Below are 21956 nucleotides of genomic sequence, written 5' to 3'. Positions count from 1 at the left end.
CGGCAGGTCTGGCGTCACCCACGGGCGGCTGCCGGCCGCGGTCCGGCTCACGTGCCCCGGGGGCCGCGGCCAAGAACTCTCCGGCTGACCTGCCCCTTAGTGCAACAGCGCGGCGGGGTGGAAGGCCCCTAAACCCGCCTCCAGAACGCCTGGAGGGGACGGCATCGCCCCGCTCCCCGGATGACCAGCCGGCTTCTCAGAACAGCTGTCGCGTCCCTCGGCGTCTGTGTCTGGGTGGGGGAGGGGAATCCAGGAAGAAGGTACCTTAAGTCTTTGGGCAAAAGCCGACTTAGAGGAGGTACGAGGGACCGGGATCTGACAGCGACCACCCGCACCCGCTCCCAAGGTGACCGGCTCCAAGACTAGTATAAAATGGGCTGACATAAGAACACGGCCTAGAAATCCAAATTTCCCTACCTCGTTGGTGCCCGGAGTGGTCCTTTGGCTGCAGAGTAAAACTACTTTTGCCTTTCTCCTCGCCCTTCCCCCATAGGGAAAATTTAGTATCCTCTCCAGATCTTAACCCAGTTGTTCTGACCCCCAATTAAAACACATTCCTTAACAGTGTTAACAGTCAAGGGTGACTGTAAAAATTCTTCCTGGAAATAAGGTTCTTTAGACTGAAGTTACTAACTATACAACCTGCTTTCCTGCTATTTCCTTCTGAAGATGAAAATCCCCAATAAAAGCCAGGAGTGACCAAAAGTATTACTAGTACACTGTTTAGTGTGGAGAACAAAAAAGCTTCAGTTTCCCCCAGATTTTCATTTTCTGATAACTTTAAACACCTTGGCATTTTTAAGATCCAGGTGGTGTTTTATCAGTATTTAAGGACTGTTAATACTAAATTTTAAAATTCATTTTGTCTTAACTATCAGTTGAGTTTATTTTCCTTAATCAAAAGTCATTTTCTTAAGCTTATTCTAAAAAACTGAATTTCTTTCCAAAGTACCATACTGCCTGCCCATCTCTGTCTTGTTAAGGGGCATCTAAAAAACAATTACTATTACATACTTAAGCATATTACAATCATGAGGCAGAATATGACCATATGTTTTCAAATATCTGAATTAGAATTTTAGGTTCAATATTTTCTCCTAAGGTGGGAGGATTTTTTGTTTTCATAAAATCAGTTAACAAAAAGATTCTTACATATAGACACCTTCTAGTTTATCTGGAATTAAGTACATTTTCAGTGAAATAACTCCAGACTGATGAGGCTGCTTGGTGGCAGTGAGACTGCAGGAGAAGAGACAGCATCGTCAGTGCAGGTAATTTTCACCCTGAACACGGTGTTTGTTTTTAAATTTTTAAATCCTTGTCCTAGAGTTGCCAAGACTTCCATCTCTGCTATGGATGTGCATGTGTACAGGTTCTGTAGATTTGAAGCAACAAAGGACTAAGTGCTGCAAATGGCTCTCCAATCCAGGTTTAGGAAAACCTTGTACGCCTACAGTTCTATGATTCAGAGCCTCAGCCAACATGAGCCCTTGCAGATGTCTTCTACTCCAGTGTGGGTGGCAGTGTTCCTGGCAAGTCTTGTGGGTTAGACAGGACCCCTGGGCACAGGAACCTGGAGTGGAAAATATCCCAAGGGTAGTAGTGACAGCTTCGTCCTCCTGGACAAGGGAAGGAGCAAATATCACAGATTTTTTTCTTCCATACAAAATCAGTTGGTGACGTTTTTTACTTCCTTTCATTTTATGAAAACAATATAGAAATTCTATGCAAAATGGGTTTCAAACTAAAATACACAGAAGTCAGGAAATAAAATTTTCTTAGTTGAGTGTAAAATATGCCTCAAACACTACACATGCCAGCATTTCCTTGTGGCAGACAAATTCGCTGAAGAGAAGATCTGCAGTGTTATCACAATGCAATGTGGAAACCACAAGTGTGACTTCCCTTTCTTTTAATCTTAATTGCAATACTATATTAAATCTGGTTTCAGATCGGGCAAAGTGTGATCTTTTTGTAGATCTTTTATACAGTCTATGACTACTGTTTACGTGCAACCCAGCCTGTAAGACTGTGTTTCTAAAATTATGGGGAAATTTTAAAAGAACATCTTTTCACAGTGGCTTTTCCATTTTCCTCTGGCCATAGGTTTGGGATAAGCTGTTTTTCTACTGTCCTGTCAGTTGTTCCCAAACCTCACTGGGGCCAGGAAATTAATACAAGTTAGGTTTAAGATGCAGAGAGACTTTCTGCTTGGGACCAGCCTGAACACTACATTTCCCACTTTAAAACTAACACCAACACCCTTCTGCTGCAGTGAGAGAAGTAGGCATTTGGAGAGAGCAAAAAATTCTGTGGAATATGAGGCAGTGGGGGGGGGGGGTAAGATATACATTAAAGATGGAGCTTTTCTCCCATTATCCCAAGAGGAAAAAAGTCAATAACAATACATAACTGTAAAGAGTAAAGGTCCAGTTTAAGGTTAACCTGCTAATTGGCCCCGTTCTCAATGTGTAGAGAGAATATCCATCCCCTCCACCCCAACTTCTCATTCTCAATTCTTGACTTGTAGAAAACAGATCTAAATAGCTCTAAACCTATTTTCTAGAGAGCTCAAAGGATGAAGGCATTGTTTAGATTCAGGTGTCCTGCAACTAATGTCAGTCCTTTGCAAAACAGGAGGTTCTCTTTGAACACTGGAAACAAAGTAGAATTGGAGATTCCTGAGTAGGCAGTTGCAACTTCTGGACAGAGATCCTGGAGGAGAAGCTTCCAAATTTCACCAAGAACTAGGAGTGTCTGCATCTGAAAAAAAAGGGGTGGGGGCGGGGGCGGTGCTCTTGGGCTCTGAGTGTGGAGAAGGCTCCTGTGAATGTATGTGTCTGGGTAGGTGAAATAGTGATCAGGGCCTGATTGTATCTTTGGACTGTAACCTACACAGGAAGGATTAGATCCCTAAGAACTCTTGCTGAGGGGTTTCTGGTGGTTTTCACAATCTTGAGGTGCTTTCTGCATGGCTTTGGAATTTCAAAAGCCAGTACTCTGCCTGCCCTCTGAGGTCACCCTTTTCTATGGGAGAAGAGAATCTCCCAAGGAGGAAGCCAACTTATTAAAGTACATGAACAATCTCCATCCCCTGTAGGCCTGAAGAGAAATTCAGCAGGGTGGCACTTTCCTGCTTTCTGAGCACATCACCCACCAACTTACCCAGGGTGCTTCAGTGAGGACAGGCAAATAGCAGGTAAGGGAAAGGAGATACAACCTTAAAACAGAAATAAACAAGTATTAGTCTAGCCTTTCCTCCTTACCCTGATCCGTCCCTCCCTGCCTCTGAGAAAAAGCCACCAGAGTCCTCTAGCAGACTCTGAATTTTTGCTCTTAAACGGCTCCTTTTCCAAGGAGGAACAAGGTCTGTTTTCTGATGTGGGGCCCCAGATGCTCTGCTATTGCAACTTAATTTTGTCATTGCTTCTTTTCAAAGATTATTTGGAATGAATTGTTTCTTTTGTTTACTATCCAACAAACGACCTCTGCTAATCTTATATTTTATCTCTCTAACATATGGAAAAGCTATTTATTCTAGCCAATCACAATAAAGTGAAGAAAACCCCATTTTATGGAAAAGTATATATCACTAGTCTGTTGATCATTAAAGATATGATTACCAGTGAAAACCCTCCAAAGGTGGCACATTTATGCTTCCAGGAACAGATGGGGACACGCATTTTCCTTGCAAATACTTTTGAAATTGCCCTACTGGTAGCAGTATAAAAATGATATACAGATGCCAGGGCCGGCATGGCCAGGATGAGTGCGCCAGATTTACACAGTAAAGCCTTCACACGCAGGCTGTCAGTTTTGATTGATCTCTACTATACCTCAGGAACTTGTTGACTAGGTAGGGAAACAGTGCAAATAATTCACTGCAGCAAGTCAGATAATTCACACAACCAATCGGTCTGCTTCACTTTCCGCCTATGACATACGAGCCTTCCCTACAAAGATGCATCATTTTCCAGCTTGAGCAATATTCAATGTCAGGGAAGAAAAGGTATTAAAGCCACACAAAAGGTGGCAGACTACCGCAGGACCAGAAGTTGTTTTGGTAATGGAGGCCAGATCCTGCTCTACTCTAAGTCGTACCAGAGCATTCAGGTCCAATTGTCATTATCATATTGATTAAAAAAAAAAGTTCATCATAGCGCAATTTTAGGTTTAATGCCAACAGATCGGGAAAGAGCAAAGAATTATCCCACAAAAGCACAACATTCTTACCGCAGGGACGTTTCCCTGTTCCAGTTCATTGATGGAGTTGATTAAGTTTAAATGAAGCAGACACTGGATAAAAGTAAGGGTATTGACCACTGGACACTGAGATCCCTGCTTGAAAGGACCTGATACATGCAGAAAAGCAAGATTTGCTAAATGCTCTAATCTTCAATCAAATCTTACATCAATACAGACAAAGTTTGGTAATGAGAGATTCAATGAAGCATGCGGGAGAAAGAATTAATCCTCTTGGTCTAAACTGGCTTCAACTTTGAAGCTTGCTCCGAAGGAAAGACAGTTATCTAAATGCTAAATAAGAAACTTATTGTACTTTTCATGGCATGCTAATCTTTTGTCTATTCCATCTCTATTATGTGTATGCTCCTAGATTGCAGTTGTCATGGTGATTATATCAAGCTATGCTCAGGCGATGGTGGTGAGAAGCCAGGATGTGGAGAAGACCCCCACACAATCCACACTTCACAAAAAATAGAGCAAGAAGAAGTAGGCGGCACCTGACACCTCCCGCGGCTCCTTCCCTCCAGGCCCCCGCCCTGCTCCAGTCAAGGGCCAAGGAGCCTTCGGCCTTCTAGCACCATTCCAGGCAAGGTCCCCTCAGTGAGGCAAGCAGCGTTTGGTAATGGTGGTGGTGGTGGGGTGTGTGTGGTGTCAGGCATCCTTCCTACCCCAAACTCCTTTCTCCACAGAGGTTCCCAGCTTTTAGTCCAGAGGCTCCCCCCCTTCCCGTCCTCATCACCTCCCCTTCCTCCAAGCACTGGGACCCACTGCTGGAAGAGGCTGACTGGGAAGCGAACAGAGAGGGGCAAGGGCTGGGACTCTGGCCGGCCCCATCCTGCAGGCTGTGCGTGAAGCTGGAAGTGCAGGAGAGGAATGAATACCAGATCCAGAGGAGCAGCCCACTGGGGGGTGAAAGCGACAGGGTCGCCCGGGGCCCTGACGACCAGAGGGGACCCTGGGCCCTTTATATGTTTTACAAAAGTTGCCAAATTAAGACGGGATTATAACTGCTCGAGTCCTTGTCAGGGCTGAAAGGTTGGGAGCCTCAAATATGCCCCAGCAGTGTTGATGAAAAGCTTAAAAAGTAATAAAAGGGAGAAAAGAGCGAGGAAAGTAACATGTATAACTCTTATTAAAGAGAAGAGCCACAGAGAGGTTGTGAACTTGAATCACTGTTTGAACTTTAATTTGTTCATTAACAGGATTTGCCCCTCACTGCGAATGTTATTACTTCCTTTGCCGCTCAGCGACAACTCTGGGCATAATGAAAGAGTCTGGCAAAAAGTTAAATGCCTGGTAATTAATTCATTTAATTGAAAAAAGGGGGAAGAGGGAGAGAGAGGTCCCAATGCAGGAGCAGAAGGCAGAGGGGCTGAAGGAGGGGGCAAAGCTGAAATCCGCATGAAGGCCCTCTCCAAGGCGCAATGCCCGCCACCCATGCAGGAGGGGAGACTTGGTCTCTGATGAGGCTCTATTCAGCAAAATTAATGCCAGGAGCACCCTGAAGACCCTCTGCCCAGTGCCACCTGCCCCTGGTCTGAACCCCCTAGCCAGGGTTTCAGCCAGGAGCTACTTTGGATGGTGTGTTAGGGTAGAATGGATACCAGAAATCGAAAATTAAAATATACTCAAAAAATCTTTCATTAAAAAGTAGGGAGATGTCTTTTGCTTTCTCCCCTTCCTTCGCTTGGAACAGGTTTCTTATGTAGTCTTCTGTGTACAGGCTGGAGTGAAAAGGAGTGTCAAGAGCCAGATAGAATCTGCATGCTGGCATCGTTATCAGCCTTCCAACATCATGCTTTCTTTCCACGCCTTCCCACCCCAGCAGATGATTTTAATACACTCAGGAGATGAGAAATGAAATGCACTCCTTGCCTCTGCTCAGAAGCAGCAGAGCAGCTGGCTTTGCCTCTAACCTCACAAGGCCTGCCTTTCCCTGTGTCACGTATCTCCTTCCTGTGTTTGTCAACCACAGCACACAGTTGCCTTACACGTGCATCCTCCCTCCGAGGGAGGCAGTGCACAGCCACAATTAACCACTGTGACACCCCAGATACCCCAGAGCTATTAGCACCATGTTGCCCTTATAGCCAAATGAGAGAACAGCAAAATTCAGGAAATCAGTAGTAGGTCAGTTATTCTTTCCCACTTAATGTGTTTAAGGCCTACCACTGAACAATAGGCAGTTTCAATTTCCTCACATTTTAAAAACTGGTGTCAATATAATCAGTGTGACTTTCTTTAGAAATATAATTATCTACCATGTATTCTCCCATTACAAAACTACTAGGGACAGAAAAAAGAGTGGTGAGGAGAGACAATATAAATGAATTTCCTAGTATCCAAAATCATTTCCTAGGTTTGTGTTTTTAATTAAATCACTTCTAAACCCCAGGGAGGACATTATTTTCTCATCCAAATCACACTGTCACCAAATAAATAAAATCATCAAATTACCTCTGCTGGCAGCATCCTCCCCATTTGACCCAATGCCACTTGGTACGACAATCCTAACCTCAAACTCCAAACAATTATAAATGATCTATACTGTGCCTTCCTGAAAACCAGTGATAGGCACACATTCATGTGCATTAACAGGCAGGGGAAAGGAGTTTTTAAAAGGGCCATTTTATAAGCTGAAGCAAGTTCTAGGGTTTATTTAGCATTAAAGTTACTTCCCACCTTTTATAGTCCCTGGATATTGAGTGAGTTCTATTTTCTGAAATTGTGGATCTATACTAATTTTATTCTGGACAACTGACACTAAATGTTAGGAGTGTACAAACAAAACAAAACACTCTCTCACTCCACACTGCTGAGCCCTAAGCTCCTTTTACAAAGGAAACTTTAAAGAGACCGTATGGACCAGGTCTGGTATACTATCCTAATCTAGACCCTTATCAGCTTACACATGCATGAGTGAGTTTCTTCCTTCCTCCAAAACGGCCTTCAGAGTGTCTTGAGATTAATTTCTCCTAAACCCCCACTTTACTCAAAAAACTTGATAGCTCTGACAGCCTATAACAGCCCCATCCAGCTCCTTAAAATGGCCTTTAAGCCTCCTCTCCACTCTCCCTGTAGGCACTAACTGGCTGTTTCTGGTTTGTTTTCCACTACTAGCCTACACCAGGCAAGATGGCTTTTCAGGAAGACAGCTCCCCTATTGTCCCCTGAAAACACCACATGAATTACCTTCATTTTCCTGAACACTGGTGAGGTGCCAGGCACCATGTCAGGCATGACAAACATCTCATTTCCCATCAATTTAATGATATGATTATACCCATTTTAGGGCTGTAGAAACTGAGACTAAAGAACTTAAGGTACTTGTCCAACCAAGATCTCACAGCAGAGACGGGATTCTTATGCTTATCTATCTGGTTTAAAAACTGGTTTACTTTCCATTTGGCATACTCCCACCCCTGCTGTACTGTGTGTTCTAATCACTCTTTCTCCTTGCCATCTGGGATGCCTTCTCAACTCCAGTATACATATCTGAAGCCCACTCAGCCTGCAAATCCCAGAGAGAAATTTCCACCTCTATCTTGAAATCTTTCACTACCATCCTACTCCTTGGCAGACTGCTGAACCCTTCATTATCTGCAGCTCTTACTTGGCACTCCTGTTCTCTGCCCAGTTCTCTGTACTGTTACGTCAGTTTTTGTTTATTCAGTCCCTTCCAACCATTCTGTAAGCTCCTTGAAGAGGAGAACTTGCCTTATATTTCTTTATATTCCTCGCTCACTCTCCAGAGCCTAATAATATAGCTTCCATTTGTTGAGCACCCACATGCACAACAATCCTAAAAAGTAGACACTGTTATTATTGTCATTTTGCAGATAAACTGGGGCTCAGAGAGATTAAGAAACTTGCCCAAGCCACTCTGCAAGTAAGTAGCAGATCTGATATTCAAACACAGACTGAATCAAATGTCCCTTTTCCTTAGCCAGTACACTGTACTGGCTCAAATACATTTTGTCTCACACAATATGAATTTATGAAGTGTCATTGTGTGGAGGATACTCAACAAACTTCTAGAAAATATCCTCTAACCATGACTTAAGACAAGGGCACTGTTTTCCTCTTTAGTAGGGTAGGCTATGAAACTCAACAGGACAAGTGTATACATCCCAGATCATCCCTCCCATAATCCCCTCCTCTCTAGGAACCATGCCCCCTGTTGAGGAGAGCCAGTGACACCACTGTCTATATCTGTACTGGTCTTTCTCTGAGAGAGAGGCAGATTACACTGCCCCAAGCAGCCTCTACCTTTTAAATACACAGAGAAAAGTAGCTGAAGATGAAAGATACAGTGTTAATTTTTTTAATGGCCTGCAAGGGCAAGGAGGTCTTGCTGTCTCTGCAGCAAAAATGGGTTCTTCTCTGAAAGGAAGAGTAGCCCACCATAGCTAGAGAAAGCCCACGCACAGCAACAAACACCCAATGCATCCAATAAATAAATAAATAAATAAAATTAAATAAATTTTTTAAAAAAAGAATCAAGGCCTGGAAGCCTGGCTATTTTCCCCCACATGGAGATTGTGTCTTCAGTGCCAATGCTGAACATCTGGACTTGATAGTATTAAGCAAGCTAACAGGTTTCTTTATTTCCAACACGTCTTTACGAAACATTAAAAAAAAACTCTTGCAATGGCAACAGGGTACTTCCTATCAATTTGGGAAAGGGAGAATCATGACTATATATGATTGACTTGTCTGTAGCATCCATGCAGAAACTAGTCTGTTCTCCTAAATTCCCAAAGATAGGTTTCCATCTTCACTTATATTTTGGTTTAAATATCTGCACAGCTCAAGGGCTACAACCCTTACTTACCTCCACCTACAAAATCCATGTTGTAGCACACAAAAGCTTGCACATGCACAGCACTTAATAAAACAAGTCCTTCCATTTATTTCATCTCAGATAAGGCTCAAAACTACCCCTTGAAGTAAATGTATTATGTACATTTTGCATATGAGAAAACTAAAATTTGCTTCAAATAACACAATTGGTATATGATAAACCTAGTTCCCACTCCTAGTCCAGGATACTTTCTACCACATGACATTTCCCAGTCCTCAGGGCAATTTCTTGCCCTTTCTATATTCTGGATCCACATGTGAATCTGGTAAATCTAAAACCAGGAACCTCTCTATCTGAAAGAGATAGGCCTCAAGCTATACCAACCTTCTTTTATAACTACCTGACCACACTAAGAGTTCCCACACCCCAATCCTAAAGGTATAAACACTATATACAAAATTTAATATTTAGACTCAGATTAAGAAACATTTGGATGGTTCTTAAATCTATAGAATATGAGCAGGTGTGATGGTTAGGCTATCCATTTCAAAAGAAAGGCTAACATCACTGTTACTTGTTTTTCCAAAATCGTCATTATTTATTGAGGATGTGCTGGGTACCTGATACTTCCTTATACTCATAACATAAAATTTAGGAGCTCTTTTATCTACTAACAGACAAATAGTCTTTTCCTAAGAAAAGACATGGAATTGGATCTGTCCACCTTGTTCACTGACCTTTTAATTAGGTATGTAACTCTGATACCCAGGGCCCAGCAGGTCCCTTTCACTAATTTCTGAACAATAATCAAACTCATCAAAGCAAACAAAACTCAAAGTTCCAGATCTTATAAATGGTTGAAATAAGGATATTCTTTTTGTCTCAGCTCAAACTTGGTTAATCTCCATATCCAATCTAACTCTAGGGTGAAAGAGGGGAACATATTTGATGATTTGGGACTGTTGCCCTATTTCTTTGTCTGCTAGCTGACCTTCTCTCTGTAAGTGCGTCAGCATTTGCAACATTCAGTTTAAGCAGGAAGGCTCTTTCATCTTTGTCCTCTGGGCTTGCTCTCTCCTGACCATTATAGTCTGGATCCCTGCTAATCACTAATGATCCTGTGGCCCTCTATATAATACTAAAGGTATTAGACTTGAATTCTTTGAATAATTCCTACTCAGCTAATTACATTCTTTCTGCTTTTCTTGGTTCTCCACATAGTCTCAGCTGGAGTTGAATTTGAATTATTTCCTCAGATTTTAAATTATTTGCTGGTGGTTTTTGGAAAGTACTTTCTAAACTCTTCTTTTATATGAATTCAATTAATTATGATTCAAAAGCCCCATGACCTACCTCTTTCCATTTCCCTTTCTTTTTTCCTTGAGTGTCTTTCTACTCCATCTCCCATATGCTGGTGTTGAATATCATAAGAGTTTATGTTCAGTGAGTAAGCAGTTTCATGATTCTGTATTTTGCACAGTATATAGCATATTGTTAGCTTAACAGCAGTACACAGCAGTTCCACTACATATATACTTTGGGGTCTCTATTCACAACCATCTACTGAAAATGACGAATGTTTCAACCTACAAGTTAGATTTCACCTACAGTTGAAGGATCACTGAATTTTTTTGATAATGGTGAATGCCTTGTTCACTAAACAGAATATAGGTTAAGTTTGATTTCTTAAGTGAGTATGATTCCTTTGTATTTTAAGGAACGTTGAGCACCAAATGTTTAGAACTATATAGGGCAATCCTGATTTTAACCCATGACATCTTGGATTTTTCCTACCCAATCCCATATTCTAGAACTTAACAGCTTTTGTAATCATAGCAGCAAAATTGAACTCTCATAAAATCCAGATCAACCAAATTCTTAACAATACAGCTTTCTGAAGTAGGATGTCTCTATAATGCATACCAATGTACTAGAGATTGTTAAATTAATAATTTGCTGATAATCAAAGAGACTCTATAAGCTCCAAATGCACACATTCCTTAGAGTTTTCTCTTGGCAGCTACTTTTGCTCCAATGGTGCTACCAATGTTCAAACTATGTTTATATAATGATCTTACAACTAATTTAAAAGCTACTCAAGAAAGACATCTAATAGTCTTTCCAATTGTTTTGACCCCCAAATTATATTACCTTATTTGATCACTCACCTAACTCTTCAGGGCACAGAAGGTCTTCAAAGGAAGACATCACCTCCAAGGCTTTTTAGCAAGATATGCTGTGGGTTCTGTAGAGTGCCTAAATGAAGAGCTTCAAAATAGGTTTGAACAATGGCAGCAATGGAAGCATCACTGCAATAAGTGACTGACTTCCAAGATGACTAGTTGGATAAGGACACTAAAATGTATGTGTAAATTCTGATGCAGTGGACTATATTAGTTTACAGTCATATCTTGGTTACTTAGTTATAGCCCTACAGCACAATATTAGGGTTAAGGATACAATTAATTCTTAACATTTTCCATTATTGCACTTCACAAAATTTTACACTCTTTAGGTACATCTTATAGATGTCACACAAAAAAATGTCTTGATATTCAAGGATCTAGGCATTGTTTAGGATGAAAATACAAATAACTGAGATACACATATTGGATGCTTTTCTATTTTTATCAAGCCAATGAAATGAATTTTAAACAGGTGTACTTTTAACTATTTGGGATGTGATTGTTTGCTTGAGTTAATTGTAGGCAATTCTTACTTCAGGTGGGGGAAAAGGGGTATGTAGTTTTGATTTTAACTAAAAATACAGTGCTTCACTCACATAACACCAGCCAGTCTAGCACACCATATAAGAAGTAAGACATTTTAAGGAAAACTTTATACTCTAAAATTATTAAAAGAACATCATACACCCATTCAATCATGCAGGTCCTTTAAACCTTGTTTTGAAAGTCTTAAGGAGAAAAAAAATATGGTATTGTGACTAGGGTGGAGAAAACTTACTAATTTTTCTTCCCTTAACTTACTACTTGAAAGAAGTCAATACAATTTTCTATTTGTATAAATAAAAGGCCACCATTTTAAACTCTTTTATAATATTTCTTGAGCAAGAAGAAGATATACATATTTTCCACATTTTAGTCACATTTCAACAATTATGTATTATATGTCTATAGGGATCATGTCCAATGACAAAGTGAAGTGGACCTGTAACACATAATGAATTAATGAACACAGGAAAAGAAAACCATATCTTGGGTGAACACATGCAGAGTTCATTGTAAAACTAACTCCCATAGGATTTGGTCCATGTAAATACAGCTTCTGACTATTACATAATATCAAGCCTAAAGCACCTGCTTAGCTTTGAACCACTTTAGATTTCAGAATTCAGTCATTAGCACCCCAGCCATACTTTTGAACCTAATCACTTGTTTCATGTGACTCTTGATATTATCGAAGTTTTTAATATCCATGAGTAAGTAGTAATCACTGAGCCGGGAGTTTTACAGAATTTACCTGACTTCCATACCTGACATAAATGGGTCATTTCACACATCCAGCACTTGTGCTAAAAGTATAAGGTTTCTCATTTAAGCTAGCAGACGATTATCTTTCACAACAAAGGCATAAACATAACCAGTTTCCTCACTTTTCCAATTATTCCAGTTTTAGAAGATGTTTGGTCTCATAAATAGAGCTCTATCACTGGCTTACAAGGACTATTTATTTGGTAGGACACATACCATCTCTGTTCCTTGGTTTATGTGATATGATATAATGGCACTAAGACAAAACCCTCCTCCTTGCTATGGGGACTTTTGTGACTACAATGATAAATACCTACAAAATGATAAATGCTACTACCTCTTTCAGCATTTTGGAAAGATGTCAACCAAACACAAAATATTTTTGGTGTGTGAATTAAAATGCCTCTTACTGATAGTCTCAGATGTTTCCTTGTAAGACAGCGTGGCAAGAACTGGCTTATATATTATCCGTTCTCCAGACTGACATCACGCTTCATAACAGCTTGGTATGATGATTGCTGTCAAAATCGCCTGCATGGAAACGTCCGTGCCCTAGACTGACATAATTTATTAGCGTGAGAGACGACTAAAAAACGAGGACCGACTTGGAGCACACGGATAGAGGGGTCTGCTGCGTGCGGGCGAAGGGCCTCGGTCCGTCTGACGCTCTTAGGAAGAGAATGAAAACTGCCTGGAGGTCTCGCGGGCGGGGGAGGGGAAGGCCAGACTGGCAAGTGCCCGCGACAGGAGTACGAAAATCCTGTTCTTTCAAAGCCGAATCCCATCCACGGAGAAGTTTCTCTTCCCTATAGCCACCACACGACGGCACACACTTCGCGGGAAATGAAATGGAAGCGAGGGCGCGGTGGCCTCCGCGAGGCGCCTGGGGAAGCAGACCCGACGGAGCGGGCCCGGGGCCGGTCAGCGCGGAGCGGCCTCGGCCGAGCGCTCCCGCCCGCGTCCCGCCAAGGGCTTTCGGGCCGCGCTCTCGCCGCCTTCCACGGCGCGAGAGCCTCTGCCCTCGCGGCCTCAGCATCACCTCGCGGCGCCGACCGGCCCCGCCCGCCCTCTCCTCGGGGTGCGGGTCGGCTAGGCCCCCGCCGAGGCCCTCCCCTACTGCAGCGTGAGCACCCGAGCTACCGGAGCTGCGGGCCCCAGCCGCACAATGCCCCCGACGGCGCCGCGGCGCCTCGCTACCCCCGCTCCCGGAGCTCAGAGAGCCGCGGGCCGCGGTACCGCGTCCGCTCCCGCGGGGAAGCCCCGCTGAGAGGACGCCTCTAGCGCGAGGGGAGATCCTGCGCACGCGAGCACCCCCGCCCCCAAGCAGGGCCCTCTGCCCGACGGATACTCTCACTTCAAATGAACAGGCGCTGCCGCCCGCGGGAGGAGGGGAGCGCGTGGGGAATACTCACACTGGGCCGGGCCGCGCCGCGCCGCGCCGCGCGGGGACTTTGCCGGGAAAGACGCGCGGGCTCGCGCCGGGGAGCGGAGCCCCAGCGGGTAGCACCCGCGCCGCTGCCTCGGAAGGGAGGCCTCTACCGTCCAGCCGCGGACCTGCAGCCGCCTCGCGCGCGCCGCCGCCGACCCCGCCCATCGGTGCGGCCGAGTCCCACTGGCCCCGCCCCCTGCCGACCCCGGCCCCGCCCCTCGTCGGCCCCGCCCCGGCCCTCTCCCCTCCCCACCCTCCACCCCAGCCCCTCCGGCCTCCTTTCCCCGGCCGGCTCCCTCCCCTCCTATCTGCCCGCCGGGTGCAATCCGCTCTCTGACGAACGCGAAGCGACGTGGAAATCCTTCCACCAAAATGAGCTGTGATATCCTTTTGATGGCTATAATTTATTCCAAATCGTCCCTGGACTGAAACGATCAATTAGCAGCCCGAAACGCACTGTGAAGTAAATTGTCACACTATTACAGGATGGTTATCATATATTTATAAGGTGTGTTTTCTGCAATCAGAACCAACAAGGTGTTGAGCGATCAGTCATAAACGCGCTTCTTCAAGAAGAGCGGGAAAGAAGCTCCAGCATTGGGGGGTGGGGGCGGGGAACTTCCTTCTGACAATTATTACCTCTCCCACCCTTCCGCAAGGGTGATGCTTCCTCTTGGTATTTGGAAAGTGCAGTGAGGGCCAGAGCTCTGCGCCAGCTCTCGTGGCCGCTCCTGTGACCGGGGAGCATCGTCCCTGTGAGCATCGGAGAGACTCGCAGCCCCAAGAGGAGATGGTTCCTCACTGTGAAATACAGATCAGACATAAGGATCACGCACTCTTTCTCTGCCTTCAGTCCCATCCTGGAATATAATGTCTTATTCTTTGCTTCTAAGCGTCTAGCAGAACGTTTGCATTCTATACACGTCTCTTTTCTTCCTCAGGTCTCAGTCTCTGCTATTTAGGTGTTATATACTGTGGAGATTACACCAGGGTGATATAAAGTTTACCTGCGGAGAGAACTCTGCATTCTGAATTGGAATCTCGGCCAGAACGCTTTCCATCATTCATAAATGAGATGGCACAAAGTTCTGAAAAAGTCAAGAAATTCTCATTCACTCTGGTAGGCTGTCTTGTCTGCACCAAGCCATGGAGACGTTATTTTCATTCTGGTCATCCTCTGTGACTGTATATGAATATACATCCAGAATTTCCAAGTTTCCTCTAACAAACAAACATCATATTGTCAAACGCCAACCACCTATCCATCATTTTTAAGAAGGATTCTGGTTTGTATCCAGTTAATAGTTCTTTCGCCTGCAAAACAGCTCTAGAGCCCAGCCTACCGCTTGTTGTGAGAACAGTTTAGCAGATAGACGTATGCCTCTATGGGCAATAAGGTGACGTTTGTGGAGAGTGAGTCACAAAGTGGAGTAAGATGTGGGGTTTACACTGCATTCTTCTTGGGTTAACTGCCCCCATGATTTCTGCATGGTGGGGGTTGTCTGCAATGCCAGTCTCTGAAGAATGGAGAGAAAGAAAATCCGGTCAGATATTCCCGTTGTAGAGGCAGCCGTTGCCACTGGGCCTCCCCCAGCCTAAATGGGGCACTGCACTCTTCTCTCAGAAAGCAAAGGGGCTGATGACCCTTGCCTCATTTAAATACCAGCATAGCAAAGAGCCTGACCCAGAACCTTCACCTTGTGCCTTCCAAAGTCATTGATTTAAGTTAATATTTATGAAGCATTACTCCATTCCAGCACTGCACTTTATGTGCACTATCTTATTTAATCCTGTCAACAAACTTATGGGGGAAGTTCTTCATTTTACCAATAAGAAAACTGAGATTTGGCAAGGTTAAGTAATTTATCCAAGGTCACACTTCTAGTAAGTGATGATCTCAAATCCAGGTCAGTCACCAATGCTCATGTTCTTCACCCCAATAATATGATACCTCAAACATTTAAGATTTTGATTTAAGATTTTCCAACAAAAAAAGAAAGATTGTAATGGAGCTGATGATACAATGAGAATGGTGACTTCTGGGAGAAGAATGAAAGAACAGCTCTTTGCAAAGGAAAAGTATTATATTATAGATACTTAACACCCAACCTGGGTAGATTACCCTTTCTCTGTTCTACCCTTCCTACATTCCATGATTTCTTTTTCAGAGTTATCACCTGCCACCTGGTGTCTAGACAAAAAGACCTTACCCAAGGTCAGTGATGACTGCTAAGTTTGGGGTGGAGGTGGGGAGAAGGGTGGATGCAGCAGACTCCAGGGAAAGCAGAGCTGCCTGGGGAGAAGCCTCAAGTAGGAGCCATAGTTGGCCAGAGGCCCTTGTCCCAGACCCCTGGCTCTGAGAATGAGATGTTGTTTCTTGATGGACTTTAAATTACCAACATGCTAAACTCTCCCTTAATAGACTTGTAAAGATCTGCTTGCTACCTTTTTCCCCCTTCACTTAGAATTTGTAATCAAGAGCCCAATTTTGTCATTTGGAAATACTAATTATCTAATCACGCCACGCTGCATAACGTACTTGTCTGCCCAATTAGCTAGGACAATTATTAAAATTCAGAGGCCTAATTATGTCTCAATTTAATGCTGGCAAACTTGCATACAGAGCAGTAATTAAAATCCTCTCTTTCCCTTTGCCTTTAGGGCAGGGGATGATTAGGCCCTGTCAGGGGGTGTACTGAACTAAACCAGTGAAGCGTATTGTGCAACATGACCCTGCATTGTTAAGTGTGTCAACATATTAACCTGAATTCCCTTCAGCCCCCACATAATCACATTTGGTGGAGGAATAAAGGAGCTAACACATGAAGCATTTTATTAAAAAAACATAAATTCTTTTTAATTAATGCTATGAGAGTTCTGATGAATTTCATGCTTCCAAGTGCTGGAAGACATAAGACTGGTTCATCTAATTACGAGCAAATTTGCTCTTGTTAAAACTACATTTTTTTTTTTTTTTACTCATTTAAAGAAAATGATTTTTTTGGTGGTGTAATAAAAAAAGGAAAAACCCTAGCTAGTTGGCTTCCAGTAATACAGTTGATTATCAGTTTTGTTTGATGATGGAACACAAGTGGATGTTGACTTCCAAAAGAATCAAATCCAAGACTGGAGGCATTTTTAAAAAGGCTGGAATTTGATACTTGAAAGATGTTAATAAAAGTGAAACATTAAAAATCATAATATTGAAACAAATTCAAAATATTTATCTACTGAGCTCATAAGTTTGATGTTTGAAACAAAACCAGGGTGAGGAGACCAGATCACTGCACAGATTTACATTGCTTTGGAAGCCCCTCAGCATGCAAGAACTCAGACAGTGTGTATCTACTCTGCTGGCATCTCAATCCTCTTCTCTATGAACTAGGGAGAGCCCCCAAACCCACTAAGACTTCAGAGCTGTCCTCTGACTTCTGTCAATGGAATACATGATGGATTATTCATGGATTTATCTAAAGAAGGAAAGCATTCAATTTAGACCAAAAATGGATTATTCTGAAGAAAGACCTCTTTCATTTGCTTCCAGACTTGCTGCATGGATAGCTTCCAGAGAGCAAGACACACACACACACACAAACACACACACACACACACACCCCCCAAGTCACTTACTTGGGCAGAGCTTACTCTCAACTGATCTGGTTTTGAAATCTCATGATGACCTTGCAACAGAGTAGGTAAGGCAAGCATGTCTCCACTTCATTAATGTGGGGCACTTCAGATACCTGTCTAAGCTGACCACTCTATCCCGCCACTTCCTAATTATGGGCAGGACAAAACTAAAGCTCAGTTTCCCTTGCTGCCACTGCATCACACAGAGTGGCTGTGGATGAGACACCAATGAGAGAGACACTTGGTTTAGTAAAATATCTCAAGTGAGATCAGAGTATAGATAATGCTATAAATAATGAGGCAACAAGGAATAGCCTATATACCAACACCAGGGACTCTTCTGTCCTTCAGTCAATATTTATTTGCAACATGTTTAGTCATATTTGGTGCCTTTGGGCATTTACTTCCTCTTTAAGTTTTTATATTGCCCAGTATATATAGTTACATCTGACTATAGTGGTAGTAAAGGTAGAATTCCTTCCTCCCACTCTTGCTCTGGGTACAATGTGGGACAGAAGATGGTGTTTAGGGACAATTCTGGCTGGCCCGTTCCCTCTTACTAACAAAGGCAGTGACAACAGATAGTCTCTACTGGAGATGATTGGCTAGAGCCAGGACAGGCCCTTAGGCACTTGTGCTATAAAACCAGGGGGGGTAGCCCCTCCCCCAGGCCTCCCACAGAGTGTGCCCTACCTCTTGAAAATGGCCTTGCTCGGAGTCTCTTTGGATGGCAAACTGAAGTGCAAATCTGTGTTCTGACTTGTTCCCGTGGCTGTCAGCATGTTTTCCTCTTGTCAGCAGCAATTGACTGGTCAGGCTCACCCCTGTACAGCAATTGTAACAGCTCATTGACAGACTAGTGACCCAGCTGGACCTGATAATGGAAAACTATTGATTTTTGTGGGCTCCACGAATCTAAAATGAACGACTGATGTAATGTCATCAATTGTCTTGGACTCTGATAACCCAGGGGAAAAAAAGTTTCAGGGATTGGTTGTATTTCCTGACAATGGTGTTTCAAAATCACACTGAGTATATGTAAGAAGCCCATTTCCTGGGTGTTTTCCTTAAATGACCCCAATAAGTCCGTCAGGGTTTCAATAATACCTAACTTTGCATGTTAAATAAAGTGGGAGTTAGCATTGCCAATCAGCCAATTGGGACCTGATGCACCATTTAGAAAAGATGCCTGAGGAGAAGCTCTTTGGAAAGGAAGTGTTTTAAATGTTTATTACAAAACAAGCTCACAGAAAAGAAAAAAGTTGGGACTAAACCAAAACAGACTGGCTTTCGAAGAGTCCTGATATGTGAAATTGTGACAGGACTATTAGATGGTTTCTGCGTACCTGCGTTGACCTGTTTGGTAGTAGAAAGAAAATCTTCAACATAATGTAGAGGTGCCTTGGGTGTGTGTTGGAGGAAATCACTATTTAGTTTTTTTTTGCAAACTCTCTTCCCCTTAGTTGATCCTTTCAAAACGCTCAAATGTTGCTGAACGTATTCTTCAAAAACAAGAGCTGTTTCTTCTTGAGCCAAATTAGCAAGGCGTTGGAGCTAATTTTGTCCATTAGACAAGTCCTGAAAATGCTGTACAAGAATTCTGTGCTGAGTATGGATAGAATGTCTGCTAATGGCCTCTGCTGAAGGTCACTTGGTTTTTTTTAAAAAAAAAAAAAAGAAAGAAAAAAAGAGGGAAGGCTATTGATCTTGGAATCCAACCTGATACACTTAGTTCACAATCCACTTGTAGTGAGAACATAATCATCTTATGGTCCTGATCAAATTCAGACGTTCTTAGAAGAGAGTTCTGGGGGTTAGACGAATCATACAGCACAGAAATAACAGGGATGCTTCCCCAGCCATTTGCTCAAAGAGAGCTAGAGGGAGGTCTCTGTGAGGAGCTGGAAAGAAGGTACCAGAAGGTGAGAGTCCCTGTGTGGCTGGGCTCCCATTCACTGCTTACAGCACTACATTTCTGGTTTCCTAGTGCTATCAAAACCCACATTGCTAACAGTTTGGCTGTCTATTAGTAAAGACACACAGGGTTGAGACTTGAAAGAAATTAACCTAGAACTAAAAGCAACAACAAAACAAAACAACAAAAAAACTACTGATGTTTAGACTTTAATAAGCTAAAACACTTGGTGCAGAGGCATGCAAGATTCACCGGATTCTGTGACATATCTTATGGCTCAGCCAAGGCATCAGCAGCTAAAGGTCAGGGACTAGGTCTTAAAATTTTGGGGTTCTCCATAGTGGCTGCCATGAGGTTGTGCATGTCACAGACACAATAAATAATCACTGAACGAAGAAGCACAAAAGCTACTTTTAAGTGTAGAAGCTTGAAGTAAACATTTTCCATTTGGGAGAAAACAATTGAAATCAATGGTTTCTACATGCCTGCCTGCAGGCTCATGCCAGTCCACAAAGAAGTTTCAGCTGTCTGTGATAAATATATGAACAAAACTAAGTTAATGTGATTTTACAAAGCAAAATGTAATCTTTTAGATATTCCAAGATTAGATCCTTTTGGCGTGTTCTGTCATTTTTTAAAATAAATAATGATGACAGTAGGTGAAAGATGCTTTTAATTAATATCCTTACCTGATAAGGCAAGATGAAAAGTGAGCAAACCATGCTTTGGTCTCAATATCTTAATCATTTCTCCAATGTAAAAGCCAAAAAAAAAAAAAAAGTGAGTGAATCTAAACAGCCTTTTCGTGAAACTTATTAAAATTGAAACAATTATGGTCTATGACTGTCAACAAATAGAAATATTTGTGATTAAGACACAACACTAGTGACAAACATGACTATTCTCCTAAGATCTAGTCATTGGGAACTTCTTTTAGGTTTTTTTTCTACATCCTATCTTTACACAACAGTTATGGATTTTTAAACCCAAATCTTTGATTTAATTGAAATGCTGAAAGATGTGATCTTAGTCACCATGATTTTAACTTCAAGATAATCTTTTCTGACAACATGATTTTTACCTCCAGCTCTATGCAACATTGGTTCTGTTGCCAGCAGCTGTTCCACAGTAATGACGCCGTTTGGAGAAAAAAAAAAGTAATTTTGTTCCTTTGGTTTTTAACTGGATTTATAAAGTATAAATTTAAATTCATACTGTGTGTTTTGCTGTGCTTTATGACTTGTACTGTGGATTTAAATGTATTAAACATCTTCCCTCCAATAACCAATCAAAAAATTATAGTATTAAAAGAGGATTAATAACTCTGGGTCTACTATCACCTCTATTTTAACCTCTTCCTCATATCCTTCAGAATGCTTTAGGCTGCCATACAAAATTTATTTTACAAAGCAGAAGGACAAAAATCTAAAAAAAAATCTCACAGTTCTCCCATTTGTGACAACATGGATGGAACTTGAGGACATTATGCTAAGTGAAATAAGCCAGAGAGAAAGACAAATACTGTATGATAATTTCACTTATATGTGGAATCTAAAATACTGAACTCATAGAAACAGAACAGATTGGTGGTTGCCAGAGATGGTGGGAGGGAGTGGGAGAAATAGGTGAAGGTGGTCAAAAGCTGTAAACTTCCAGTTATAAGAAAAATAAGTTCTGAGGACACCATGTATAGCATGGTGACTGTAGTTAACAATACTGTATTGCATATTTGAAAATTGCTAAGAAAGGAAATTTTAAAAGTTCTCATCACAAGAAAAAATGTTTTTGACTATGTGTTTTGACAGATATTAATGTATCATATTGCAGTAATAACTTCACAATATGTACATATAACAAATCATTATGTTGTATGCCTTAAACGAATACAACGTTATGTGTCAATTGTATCTCAATAAAACCGGGGGAGGGGGAAATCTTGTGGTTCCAGGGTTGTTTGATTTAGTATCTTAGAAATATCATCAAGGACCCAGATTTTTTCCATATCTCTCTTAGGCAATCTCAGCACGTTGGCTTGTCCTTTTATGTCCTTTCTTCATGGTGGCAACATGGCCATGCAGTTCCAGGTGTCATATGCAGATAATAATATCCAGCATCAGAAAAAAGGGACATTCCTCTGTCATGTCCCTTTTTGAGACCTGAGGAACACTTTTCTAGAAGCCCATCTTCTGACTTTACCTAAAACCTCATCCAGAATTGTGTCACAGGCCTATTTCTAAACCATTCCCTGGCAAGGGGAACAAATTTATCATCATTGGATTATTAAACATCTATTTCCATCCTCTGGGAATAGAGAAGGGCACAGCCTCCCCTAAAGGATACCAGGACTGAAAATAAATTACCTGAACAAATATTAAGTTTCTGTTAACAAGGAAGAAATAGGGACACATGAACTCAGAATAACCGTTTTGATGACAGTCCCTC

At 42.3% G+C, this 21956-nt stretch overlaps 1 protein-coding gene across 4 annotated transcripts in view; it reads right to left on the bottom strand.

The window, feature by feature from the left end:
* Positions 1–14459: 14459 nt before the first annotated feature.
* ZNF644 (zinc finger protein 644) overlaps positions 14460–21956 on the bottom strand; it is a 158554-nt gene continuing 151057 nt past the window's right edge. For 2 of the 4 annotated variants that reach the window (XR_009049790.1, XR_009049777.1), the window contains exon 7: positions 14460–15486. The gene's annotated coding sequence lies outside the window, so the exon portion shown is untranslated. Of the gene's footprint in view, positions 15487–18292; positions 18474–21956 lie in introns of all 4 variants that reach the window. The other 2 variants (XR_009049774.1, XR_009049775.1) reach the window with 2 other exon arrangements.

The sequence above is a fragment of the Hippopotamus amphibius genome, chromosome 1, assembly GCF_030028045.1.
Source record: "Hippopotamus amphibius kiboko isolate mHipAmp2 chromosome 1, mHipAmp2.hap2, whole genome shotgun sequence".
Taxonomy (NCBI): Eukaryota; Metazoa; Chordata; class Mammalia; order Artiodactyla; family Hippopotamidae; genus Hippopotamus; species Hippopotamus amphibius.
Note: the sequence above shows the minus strand (reverse complement) of the source record. Positions and strands in the feature narration are given on the sequence as shown.